At 37.9% G+C, this 14,103-nt stretch overlaps 1 long non-coding RNA gene across 1 annotated transcript in view; it reads right to left on the reverse strand.

Moving 5' to 3' along the window:
* Nucleotides 1-14,103, reverse strand: part of LOC122231862 — a 75,112-nt gene that overhangs the window by 41,544 nt on the left and 19,465 nt on the right. Inside the window, exon 2 of the long non-coding RNA XR_006209131.1 lies at nt 12,119-12,226. This is a non-coding gene — a long non-coding RNA (uncharacterized LOC122231862). The remainder of the gene's footprint in view (nt 1-12,118; nt 12,227-14,103) is intronic.

Genomic DNA, 14,103 nt, shown 5'->3' on the forward strand with positions numbered 1-14,103 from the left:
CTTCATCCGTTTCCTGTTTGATCTGCCCCTTTTAGTTCAAACTGGCAGTGTCTTTGCTGGTATAATCCTGTCTCGATTCCTAGCATAGCCGCTTAGGTTTACAAATCACACCCATAATCTCTATCAAATGATTGCTGAGGCATCCCTTTAGCGTTTCTTCCGATTAAGCCTTCTCCCTTTTTGCAGTATAAATAGGCTCTTCCTTTTGGCTTAACAAACCCATCTTCAATTTTCTCTCTCTCCTGTCACGTTTTACTGGAAGCACTCAGGACAAACCAAGGTTCTCTCTCATCGTTTTGCTTGGAGATGTCCTCAAATTATCCAGTTTCATCTCTTCCAAGTTGTACCTTACACAAAAACTAGGACACAGTTCAGCCAGGTTCTTTGTAACAAGAAAATCCCTTTCCTCCTGTTTCCAATAGCATCCCCCACATTTCTGTGTGAATGGCCTTTACTGTCCCTATTTCTACGAACATTCTGTTCATGATTATTTATGTATTCTCTCAGAAGGTGGTAGATTTCTGTGCAGCTCTCCTCTTTTGTTTTTTTTTTCCTGAGACGTCATCAAAATCACCTTTAAATAAGTCCCTTCATGTCAATCTCAGCTTTCCTGACATGCACCTCAGAACAGTTCCAGCCTCTACCCATTCCGCAGTTCCAAAGACACTTCCACATTTTTAGGTGATTGTCACAGCAGCACTCCTCCTGTGGTGCCATTTCTCGTCGTAGCTCAGGTTGCCATAACAAAATGCCACATACTAGGTAGCTTAGACCACAGATAGCGATTGCTCACAATTATGAAGGCTGGAAGTGTTAGTGTAGGCAGTTAGTTAATTCTAAAAGGATGCCTGTAGGCTAGCAAAGATGAACTCATGGCCAGCTCTGAGGGAATCAGACGCCTGTCAGGCAGCTCTCCAAAACAAAACCACCGGAAGCAGGATTAAACCAGACAGGCCCAAGGTGGATGACACAATAGGCCAAAATTCACATTATTCTTTCATTATACTTTATTACCATACGAAAACCTCCTCCCTAAGGGTGCCAAGACAGGAAACCCTTGACCAAACAAGGAAGAAAAAACATGTAACCTTGTTTCCAAAAAATCCCTGCCTCGAGTAATGAATATTCCACCCCCTTGTTAACAACTGTCAACAAAAGAGAGAAACCCAGACTCCAGGGGCACAGCTCTCCCTTAGGCTCACCTGCTCTCAGACCTGAGATCTGCGCTCCACTTTAAGAAACTTTCCTATTTGAGGGCACTTGGGTGGCTCAGTTGGTTAAGCGTCCAACTCTTGACTTTGGCTAGGTCATGACCTCACTTCACCGTCTGTGAGTTTGAGTCTGCATGGGACAGTGCGAAGCCTGTTGGGATTCTCTCCCTCCCTCTTTCTGTGCCCCTCCTCCACTTGCTGTCTCTTCCTCTCTCAAAAATAATAAAAATAAGCTTTACAAATTATAAATAAATAAACTTTCCTGTTTGTACTGCCCATCCACTGTGTTATGTCTGCCCTTAACTTCTTTCTCATGGGGAGACCAAGAGCTTCCAGTGACATCTTTTGGATGGGCTGGGCCAAGGCTTCAGGGCTCAGTGTGACCAGTCCTCTCAGCAACAGAAGTCTGAGATTAAGGTGTCAACCTATGGACCCTCTTCCTGGTTTGTAGTTGGCCTTTGTTTTTTTTCTTTCTTTCTTTCCTGTGTCTTTACACGACAAACAGAGCAATCTCTTTGGTCTCTACTTACATGGGTGCTAGTCCCAACACGGGACCTAACCTCATGACCTCATCTAAATCTAATTACATCCCGAAGACACCATCCTCAAACAGCATCACCATGTTAAATCCATGACACTTTCTTTCTATCTTCTCTCCATAATTCAAAAGCCATACATCTCAACCACATCCACCTCACGCAAGGGAACTTCAAGTCTTTTGTCTAGCTTTGGTGCTAGTACCCTCTGTTAAAAAACAGTAAGATAAATAAGATGCATAACTGAGAAGAGAAGAGAGGTAAAAAGTCATTGTGGTTATCACTCTCTCAGTTCCATTTTCTCCTGGGTCCCAGTTGTATTATCATGTCTGAATTCTGCAGGAGTCTGGAGTTATTATAAGTCCCTCCTCAGATAGCCCAGTAAGTCTTTGTCACAGGGTCATGATTGCACATCAAGACTCTACAAAGCATAGCCTATATAAGGTTTTTCTAAAGGCAAAGGATACAGGACAGCAGGAGAGAAAAATAGCCAAGCAACAGCTTAACAGCTAAGCAATGAGGACTAAGAATTCCAGGCACAGCTCCTCAGCATGCACTTATCCAGATTATAGCCATCAAGATATGCACACAAAAAAATCTTAGTTTCAGAGGAACTTTTGCAAAAGTTCCAGCAGTGTCTTTCTTCCCCCTTCCAATTTTTAGTTAAATTCTAGTTATTTAGCATACAGTGCAAGATTGTTTTCAGGAGTAGAATTTAGTGATTTATCACTTACATATAACACCCAGTGCTCAACATAATAAGTACCTTCCTTAATACATCACCCATCTAGCCCATCCCCCCACCCATCTTCCTCCATCAACCCTCAACCTGTTCGCTATGATAAAGAGTCTCTTACAGTTTGGTTCCCTCTTTCTCTTTTTTTTTTTTCCTCCTTCCCATATATATCTTCATCTCTCTTGTTTCTTAACATATATAAACAGTAAAACCTTGGTTTGCAAGCATAAGTTGGTCCGGAAACATGCTTGCAATCCAAAGCACTGGTATATCAAAGTGAATTTCCCCATAAGAAATAATGGAAATTCAGATGATTCATTCCACAACCCCAAATATTCATATAAAAATGATTACAATACTGTATATAGTATAAAATGATAAAGGAAATACAAAATATAAAGAAAAATAAACAAATTAACCTGCACTTACCTTTGAAAACCTTCATGGCTGGAGTGAGGGAGACAAGAGAGGAGGGTTATTATGTAGGAAGATGTTCACTATCACCAATGGATGTTGACTACAGTACATTATTAATGCACTCTCGTCATATACTGTATTTAATGTAACTGGCAATAAGGCAGCAGAGGAAAGGGTCTATATCTGAAGGCAGCAGACCTAGAATGAAGCAAAACATTCCTAAGCTCACTTTTGTATGGAAAAGCAAAGGACTGTCCGTAGGTGGTTTGATATGACAAAAATACACTAGTGCTGTTTGTGGGCACCTTCCAACGTTCTGAAAAATCACTGATTTCTGCCAAACATGGTTGCCTGAGACTGAGCATCCAAGCATAGGACATGATCACCCAATCCCACAGCGAAGGAGAGAGAGAGAGACAGAGAGTAGAACAATTGGCTCAGTTGTGATCATGTGACATTTGGAGTCGCATACAACTCATATTGTAAGCTGTCACTAATTTAGCAAGTTAAAATTTATTAGAAATGTTTGCTCATCTTGTGGAACCCTCACAGAACAAGTTAATTGCAATCCAAGGTTTTACTGTAAATGTATACACACACACACACATAATGGAATATCACATGGCCATCAAAAGGAATAAAATCTTGCCATTTGCTATGATGTGGATGGAACTAGAGTATAGTATGTTAAGAGAAATCAATGAGAGAAAGACAAATACCATGATTTCACTCATATGTGTAATTTAAGAAACAAAACAGATGAACTTAGTAGGGTGGAAAAGAGAGTGAGGCAAACCATAAAATAGATACTTAATTATAGAGAGCAAACTGAGGGTTGTTGGAAAGGAGGTGGGCAGGGATGGGTTAAAAGGGTAATGGCCAATAAGGACGGCACTTGTGATGAACACTAGGTGTTGTATATAAGTGATGAATCACTAAATTCTACTCTTGAAACTAATAATACACTATATGTTAACTAAACTAACTGGAATTTAAATAAAAACTTGAAACTATAAATAAATGAATGAATGAATAAATAACTTTTGTAAGTGTCCCCCTCCAAAAAAACAAACAAACAAACAAAACAAAGCATGTTTTAAAAATACTTTGATCTTGGGGCGCCTAGGTGGTTCAGTCGGTTAAGTGGCGGACTTCGGCTCAGGTCATGATTTCGCGGTCCGTGAGTTCAAGCCCCGCGTCGGGCTCTGTGCTGACAGCTCAGAGCCTGGAGCCTGTTTCAGATTCTGTGTCGCCCTCTCTTGACCCTCCCCCGTTCATGCTCTGTCCCTCTCTCTGTCTCAAAAATAAATAAACGTTAACAAAATAAATAAATAAATAAATAAATAAATAAACTTTGATCTAGTAATTTTTTAGAAATACACATAATCCGGGAAATGGGTTAACATTTCCTCTACCATTGTGCGTGTATACTAGAATTGAACAATTAACTACATAGATGAGAAGTGGTGGGAGCCAGGTTTCTTATTATTGGAGAGAAAGATTACAGATAAGCAAGAGGAGAAAGCTGGAGTGATACATGTGGTAATAGATTAGAGCTAGAGACATCAGTGTGAACGTTTAATTTAATATAGATACAGATAGTTACATCTAGAAATTCTTATATGTGCATAAATATGAGGCTCTACAAGGGTTATTATAGGCACCTTTATTCCCTTGTCTGTCAGCTCTGTGGTCTAGAGGCAGGGACATCGAGGTAGCAGTAAGGACACCCAGAACTAATATTTTCTAGTATTAGAGGGAACTAACTCTCCTTGGAGAAACGGGGATTCTAGAGTTGGGACAAAGTGTATGTAACATAAGCCTAGAGCATCTTACAAGGCTAGAAAGTAAGGAACTGCTCAAAAAATACACACACAACAATGAATTATATCAAAGAGACAAAGGAACCAACTGAATGAGCTTCCAAAGGACAAATTGGAACAATATGAGCAGCAAAATGAAGTGTTCGAGTATAAGCCAAAGAACGAAATGCTCATATGTCCATACCGAACACGTATATACATATCTACATACATACATACACAAATGGGAAAAATTTGGCAATCTTCTGTGCAGAATTCCAGATAATTTGTATAAAAACTCTGTTCTCACAGAGGTGGAGAATAAGCACGTGCTGCACATAGTGATTTTCTAAAAGGCACATTATGGAAAACGGAATGGGGAGAGCACTTGGTAATACAGAAGTCTGACAAATATTATCTTAGGTGATCAAATTTAACAATATTGTTAAGTCATATTGATGGCATATGCCCTTGATATGAAGTTATAAGGATGACACTTTATTTCTGAGAGGATTTGCCTCTCTAGAGCACATAGACCATATCTAATAATGAGAATAAAACCTCAGGACATATACCCAATTGAAGAGCATTCTACAAAATACCTGACCAGTATTCCTTGAATCTATCAAGGTCATGAAAATGAAGAAAACCTGAGAAACTGTCACAGTCAAGAGAAGGCTAAGGAGACATGATGGCTAAATGGAATACAGTATCTTAGAGGAGATCATGGAACTAAAAAAAACAAAAGCAAAAACAAACAAACAAACAAATACATTAGGTAAAAACTAAGGAAATATAAAGTAAGAATGAGGTTTAGTTAATAATAATGTATCAATAGTTTTTCATTCGTTGTGACAAATGTATCATACTAATGGAAGTTATAGACAATGGAAGTGTGGGTTTGATGGAGTCTGTATTGCTTTTGAAACTCTTCTATAAATTTAAAACAATTATAAAATTAAAAGTTTACTTTGAAACACATATAAAAACTCAAGGAGTTTTTATCCTCAGCTTTTTATCCTCAGCTCTGTGCTGAGCTATCAGCACAGAGCCCAATGTGGGGCTCAAACTCGTGAACCGTGAGATCACAACCTGAGCTAAGTAACTGAGCCACCTAGGGACCCCAGTTTATTTATTTATTTTGAGAGAGAGACAGAGAGAATGTGAGCAGGGGAGGGGCAGAGAGAGAGGGAGAGAGAGAATCCCAAGCAGGCTCTGCACTGTCAGCGTGGAGCCTGACGCGGGGCTCAATCTCACAACCTTGAGACCGTGACCTGAGCGAAATCAAGAGTTGGACACTTAACCAACTGAGGGCCACCCAGTTGCCCCACTTGGGGACATAGTAAATGGAGAGATTTAATAATTGATGGAATATTATGCAGTCATTTAGCATTTTCATATTTGAAACTTTATTGCAATAATCACCATATTTGTATAAGTATATAACACTATAGAACACTATAACACTATATGTAAGGCTACATGTAACCCTGTATAAAATATATAAAATAACTTATCTTACTATAACCAGTATGCTTCATGTGTGTATCCATGCCTGTGCATACAACACCATAGCTTCATATACATCGCAATTGCCAAATGTTTTTGGGAAATTAGTTTTATTAGTAGTAGAGTGTAAAGTTTTACAACTTTGACCATTCTCTTTTTAACACGACGATATTATTTTTACAAGAAATAAACAAGTAAATGCAAATTTTTATTCTAGTAAATTCAGTATCACTACACTTTTGGAAGTAACCTATTTTTTACAGGTAATGAGGAATTAGTTTATTTTAAGTTCTCTTTTGCAGAGATATTCAGCACACATGGCCGTCCTTAGGCCATCTAGCAATTAGAATTTGGGAAGCAACTCTTCTGGGTGACTGCAGTTATTTTCTTCATCCCGAGAGCTTATCATTAATTATGTCTTTTAGCAGAGTGCAGAGCTCAATAATAAGGTTCTGTGATTTTTAGCCATATGAGGACTGCTTTGCTCTTCCTGATTACCAGAATCTTCTCCCACAGCTCGTTTGCGGAGCCTTCACTGAATAGATACCACCTTGCCCCCCTTCTCCATGCTTCTTCCTCCACCTTGCAATCTAATCTGTCTTTGCACAGTTGCTGTCCGCCAGAGGCAGTTCCAAAACATCATCCAAGCCCTGTGTTTTCCAAATAACTAGAAGAGTATGATCAGAGTCCAGAGGTTGGCAAGATAACATTATTTTCCTCCTTCTGCAGTCCCATTGGTTTCTATCCCCTGGTGAATAACACTCTCTCTCTTTTTTACATCTACATTAGGAACGTAAAACTCCATGAACATTTTCTAAATAAGGGAAAGTGGTAAGGCTATGGCTATTTCCACGTTTTGTTTCGTGTTGCCACTGCATTTGTAGTTTTGTTTTGTTTTGTTTTGTTTTGTTTTGTTTTTAATGGGGCTTTCAATTCCTGGCGTGTAATAGAACAAATAAATGTGAATGGATTGGGTCATGTCTCAGTTACATACTGCTCTTGTAAACCAAGGCACAGTTTCAGGGATTATTGTAATATTAAAATTTAGATAGAAAGGTAATGAAAAAGATGCATTGGACATACACAAGCAACTGTTATTATTACTTTTAACGTTCTTTTTTTCATGGCAAGACATAGTTCAGCTATAATGCTCTTGAGTATGCATGAAAAAGACAATGAAAAAAGGTACTGGGCTATGCTTCTGTCAAGATAAAAGGGGTACATTGTATATATATTTGATTATACAGCTACATTTTCAAAAGTATTTTGTACATAAAATCTCATTGACTTCAATTAGAATTTGCAATCTAAGTACACCATATGGCTTTGCTTAAAAGCAATGAGACTATTAAATTTAATCACTTTTATATGTGTCTCGCATGGTAAAGGTGCTTGTTAAAGGAGCAGCACTATACGAGAATTATTTCTAGTAAAAATTGAAAACTAAGAAGATGGCTACCTCCTGGTGGTTACTAATTGGCAGTCAATGCCACAAGAAAAGTAATTTTCAGTAATACTGAAAAATAGCAGGCAGAGAACAATGTCACTTTGCTAGTTTCATTGCCGCTTTATACAGCAATATTTGAATATAATGTGAATTACCCCTAGTGTTCTAAAACCAAAGTATTTATTCTACTTAGAGGTCTTGTCTTCCCTTCTCCTTTCCCCGTAACAAATATTGATGGCATTGTACTTATTTCCTTCATCTTGTTCCATTGGAAAAGCATTGCAAAGTCAAATCTTTAATAAAGTCAGATATTCAATATAGTGGATAGAAATGGGCTATATTTCACTGTGCAAATATTGTTGGATATCATTAGGGAATACTAAAGTCTGTGGCAAATTGGAAAGTGGATACCATTTTAAAAGTATGGTGTTACGTTAGCTGCAGCTAATTTTCCCATGTGGCAAATGGATTTTGTCCACTATTGCGAGATATGGTGAATTTTTTTTTAAGAAGCTGAAAATCTAGATGTGAAATAAAATATTGAAATTTTAAAATATGAAAAGAATTAAACAATTTATGACCCAAACAAACATGTCTGCGGGCTAAATATGGTTCATGAACTGCCTGTTTTCTTTTTTCTTTTTCTAGCAATTCTGACTTGATGACACCAAAAAGGTTGCTAACATTGAACAAGAACCATTATTTCCCTGCTTGCTTATGCAAGCAACAAAATCAGAATTATCGGAAACTCTAGGCAATGAAAGTAGCTGTTTTTCCTTAAGCAAACAAAACATAAGAGGTTAAGGAAACGGTCCAGTAAAACGGAAAGTAATTTTGCATTACAAAATCTTATTAAAAGCTAACAAGCTTCGTTCAGACAATTTCTAAAAAGTAGTATAACTTCCTTTATCCTTATGGTAAACTGTTGTTTCTGATTTTGACTTGCTTTAAAATTCAGTGCTTATTCCTCGTTCAAAGATGGTTGACTTGGGGCACCTGGGTGGCTCAGGCAGTCAGTTAATTGTCCTACTACGGCTCAGGTCATGGTCTCATGGTTCATGAGTTCGCGCCCCTTGTTGGGCTCTGTGCCCAGCTTAGAACCTGGGGCCTGCTACAGATTCTGTGTCTCCCTCTCTTTCTGCCCCTCCCCCACTCATACTCGCTCTCTCTCTCTCTCTCTCTCTCTCTCTCTTTCTGTCAAAAAACATCAAAAAAAAATTTTTAAGATGGTTATCTGAACACAGATGATTAACATTCCTCATACTAGAAACTTGTTAAAATTACATAATAAATACTTATTAAAATCAGCACAAATTTCATTATTGAAAAACAATAAAGGGTATATCCTCCCTACCTGAGCAGGTATTTCCTGAAATATAATGCATGTGATGATTACAGAGCTAGTTAACCTCAAGGGGGCAGGAACCTGCTACTCTATGCAAACAGAAAGACAATGTCACTTGACCTTGCCCTTTAGCACTCAGTTTGGGGAGGGGGGGGAGTGAATCCTTCCACTTTCAGATCATGCTAGGATTAGCTTCAAGATAAGAGGAAGAAAAACAGAAGGATTTTTCTTGTTTCTGTTTCTTCTTTTATTTTTGTCTTTTGGAAGTGGCCCTGACATTCTTGACAGGGTAAATGTTTAAGGAGCTGTGGAACAGCTGTATCTGTCACCTGTTTCACTTAGCAGCTGTTTTCTGCATTTTCCTCCTGTATTATGTCCACAAGAATCTAAATTGGAGAAATACTCATCTGGGACACCCAGAACAGAACTAAGCAAAATCCTTGGATATCTTCCCGTTTTCCTAAGAAACGGCCATCTTCACTCCAGAGTGGTATTTTCTCCACATTTCCTTACCAGCAACCTATGCATGCACACCACTAACTCACTTTTAGCCAAACTCCTTTAACCATGGCCAGAGGAGTAGAAAGTGGTACTCATACTAAGGAAATATATGTTAGTAAACAATATATCTCAGTAGACACCCCTACTTATAAATATTAGAAGGCAATTATAGATAAAGTTGTTGGACACCTTAAGGAAGTCAATACTATGGAGAAAAATAAATATAACAAACTTTCAAGGAAAAAGAAAACACCAAAGATTGCTAGAAAAGTAGTGATGCAGGCAGGTTGGTCTGAGGACACAGAGGGCCACCCCACCCGCACCCCCTGCAGGACCAGCCAAGAGGGTCCTTGTGTTCATACAGGATGGAAATCAAATGTCAGCCAGCAGGGGGTGAAAGCAGAGTTTATTGAAGAAAAAGCAAATACAGATGGACTGGGTGTTCAGAAAGGAAAGGAGGGAGTCTTGTCTTTGTTCGGGGTTTGGGTTTTTTATGACAATTGTGCTCTGGTCTATGTGTCTTCTTGGGCATATAGGAACTGGTCAGAATGAGGAGAAAGTCCATGTGCCCGTCATAAATCACTTACTGCCTGAAGTCAGGGGTCTTGGAAAAGGTCTAGAGTCAGTGGTCTGGAATACATGTATGATAGCTTTGTCTGGTCACTCTCACCTGGTCCTTCCGTGGATGTTATCTATTCTAGAGAAATAATTAATTCCTTGTCTCTAACAAGGAGGACATATGCTATTTGTATTCTGAGACATGTATAGAGTGGGTTGGGGCTGCAGGTCCTAGCCAGAATAGAAGCTGGATAAGAAGAAAAAAAAATTAGCTTTTTCTCTTGTGGAGTCCCTTGGATTTCCCTGTCTCAGCAGCATGAATTTTATAAAAATAAAATTAATACCCTTGAAGCGACTAATGATAATATCTCACATAAGTCAAAATTATGTTGTTGTCAGAAAGTAGAGGCAGATTTAAAACTAAAATTTATGACCATTAAGAAAAAAATGCAGAAGACAAAATGAAATGAAAATTGTATACCCTAACAAACACATTTTTGAGACAGAAAAATCTAACACTGGCATATTATCAAATATTTGTGCAGAAAATCTAACAGATTTGAAAAAAAAAAAAAAAAAAATATATATATATATATATACATAGCATGAATAATTGATCCATTGCAATAGAACTTTACACAAAGAGGGAAAGGAGATAAATGGTGGGGGGGGTGGGGAATCCCTGTACTAAAGAATTTCTTAATCTCCAATGATGAAGGCTCATATATTCCTTCATAGCAAAAGGAAAAACTTCACGTTTAAATGTACTTCTGTGTGCTTACTAAATGCAGAGATCCTAGAAACATTGCTCACAGGACTCTTTAGAGAAGGGATTGATTGCAGGCTAGGAAAATAGAAGACATGCCTGAAGAATAGAACGGCCGCAGAAAATTAGGAAACATTCAAAACAGAACACGGCATGCTGTAAGTGCAAAAGAACCAAGATAAAAGAACTCCCAGAGGTCAAAGCTAAAATGATTTCAACAGAAATATAAATAGCAATAGCATTGGATTATAACCCATCAAATAAAATAAATACCCATAAAACCATACTGTTACCTATAAATAAATGAATGAACACAGGCACAGGGAAGTGACAGCTCTCCCTTGTGGAAGAATTCCACTCAACGTGAAAGGAATGTGGAAAGCAGAATTCTGCCATCAGGCACCATGATCATAGTTGTTGCAGGACCAAAACATGAAGAGACTGAAAGCTATGTGCATCATCTCAAATCGTTTCCTCCAAAATACTTGTTAGTTTCAGAGGGAAAAATGGTCAGGTTGCAGTGGAAGAAGCCAGCCAACACTGTACTGGAATGAACTGGAGGGGGTTGATGGCATATAAAAGACATTTGGTAGGAAAACAAGTCATTAAATCTACATTACAATTGTAAGAAATATAAAAGTAAAAGCTTAAAAGGGGCCCAAGATTCGTGGGTTATAAAATGAGTATATTTTTCCTTAAGTAGCAGGGCTCTGATCTTTACGAGCAAGTCTATTGGTACCTTTTCAAAAAACTGTTGAATCAGGTAAGAGAATTTCCAAAGGGCTAAGGAAAGCATCAAATGTTGAATGGCTGATTATCCTACTCCCTGTCATTCTACTAAAGTTATGCAAAATTATTCTTGATCTTATTTGTTAGTAAAATGAGCTGAGGTAACCCAAATGAAAAATCAAGTATACTTCCTATCTGTAGAAACCTGACCATTGAATAACTATGTAATTTTACTCAATTTTAAAAAGTGACCAGGGATGCCTGGGTGGCTCAGTCTGTTCAACATCTGACTTCAGCTCAGGTAGTGATTTTATGGTTTGTGAGTGTGAGCCCCACATCAGGCTTTGTGCAGACAGTTCAGAGCCTACTTGAGATTCTCTGTCTCCCTCTCTCCCTGACCCTCCCCTGTTCACATACTCTCTCTCTCTCCCGCTCTCAAAAATAAAAAGACGTTAAAAAATAAAATGTGAGGGACAGCCATCTGTTTTCTTCCTTTAAATACATACAAAGTTCAATGAATAGGCCCAAACTTGCTGGAAAACCTGTGAAATGTTTAGCTACCTTAGAGATGAGCACCACATGTTTGGATCTTAAGTTGGGAGTTCATGCTTCAGAGTTTTTCTTCTTGCGCAGCAATCCTACTGCAACCCACTAGGTCAATCAGGTATTCTATGAAGTGACAGAACCAAATCTTAGAATGGGTTTGAGAGCTTTGGCATGGTTGAGAGGAAAGCAGAGGATTTCATCTTAACATTGAACCATTTACCTTTTCCCCCAGCTAGGGATCTATTTCTCCTAATTTTGCAAAGGTGTTAAATTCAATCTCATTATGGTATAAATCTATTTCAAAGGATATCATACCTCTTCTTATATACTACCAAATATTTTATCTGTGATTCCTGGCCATTTCTGTAAAAGAGAACTGTATTTCCTGCTTTGGAAAATCTTGGATCATATTTCTTCTGCTTGTGATAAACCCTCAATTTTACCTTTCCTATCAACAGAATATGATGTTATTAATAATATAGTAGACGCCATAGTATCTCAATCATATCAAAGAAGAAACAGGCAGGCATTGAATTATTTTGGAGTCCAAGAATGACTTGGCATAAGATGTAGCCAGAAGGAAACGTGTTAAATCATTTGACTGAAACTTGTATACCATAAAAACTGGCATGGAGGCACTTTAAGTCAAGCTGATCTTGGTTTATTTGCTGTGGTTAAAGGAAGCCTTTTCTTATGTTCATAAAACCAATGGAATACATAATTAAATATGGACATTTAATTTGTGCTCATAATAAGGAATTTGATAAATTATAAAGTTATCTTTAGTTTTAAAACTCTGATGTAACACTATTTCATTTAAATATGAAATGTACAAATATGTGTACATATACACATATATCTGCATGGAGAAATACAGATTATGTAATTTTACGGTATGGATATTTATTCTTTTTTCTGAAAATGGCCAGGACACCCTCCTCAATCCTAGTGTCTACTTCCACTGCATCTGTGTTTGAAGCCTCACAGTGCAATGGGCCACTACTCTTATCTTTCAAAAAACATTGATCCGGTCAATCTAGTATGTGTATTTTCTCATCTATTGCCTTTGTTCATTCACCCAATCCTCATAATAATCCCTTTTCTATAGGTATAACAGACATCAACACATTGTGCAGATGATGAAAGTAAGAGCCTTATACTAGTAAAATTTAGTTTTCAAAGTCAAATGGGAAGATTTTAGCCTAAGAGGTAATTGGGCTAAAGCCCAAGATATAACTGGTCCAAGCCCAGTATAATTATAGAATTTCTAACTCAATCATTATCCCCACAGATGCAAGTTTCTTTAGCCTGCAGTGTTGTTCATATTTTTAATTATCCAAATAATGTCAAAATCTCTAACTCTCCTCTTATACCCTGTCACTAGGCACACACCAAAACCAGAATATTGCCTATATGTTCTCCATCAATGATTGGTTTATATAGAGCCAGGACTATATTTGTAGAAATTTCTACATTAGACACAAAGTCTGGGAAAGTTGAGAGTCAACTCTCTGAGGAGCTCAAGGCAGAATTGAAAAAGTGGTAAAATCAAAGACCAGCAATGAAACTGATGTGAAAGTATGCTGTGAACATTTGAAAGTGAGGACTAGCAAAATGGTAGATCAGGTTTCAGAAGATGGATTTCAACAGAAGTTGCCTCATTTAATAGTTAATGCTTACCAGCATGTTCTTTGATGTACAATGTCGTGTGATAACACCTCCCAAAGATATATCCGTAGCCTAACACCTGAAAACTATGGTTTTTATCTTACCCAGTACACTTTTGAGAAATGTGACTAAATTAAGGATTTTGATGTGAGATTATCTTGGATTATCCTGGTGACCTCTCTATCTAATCACACATAATCTTATAAAAGAGAAGCAGACAAATGTTTGATCCACACAGAAGAGGAGGAGCCAAAGTGACCATGAAGTCAGACTTTGGAGAGATGCAGCCACAAGCTAAGGTAAGCCAATACCCACTAGCAGGCACCAGAAGC

The sequence above is a fragment of the Panthera tigris genome, chromosome A1, assembly GCF_018350195.1.
Source record: "Panthera tigris isolate Pti1 chromosome A1, P.tigris_Pti1_mat1.1, whole genome shotgun sequence".
NCBI lineage: Eukaryota > Metazoa > Chordata > Mammalia > Carnivora > Felidae > Panthera > Panthera tigris.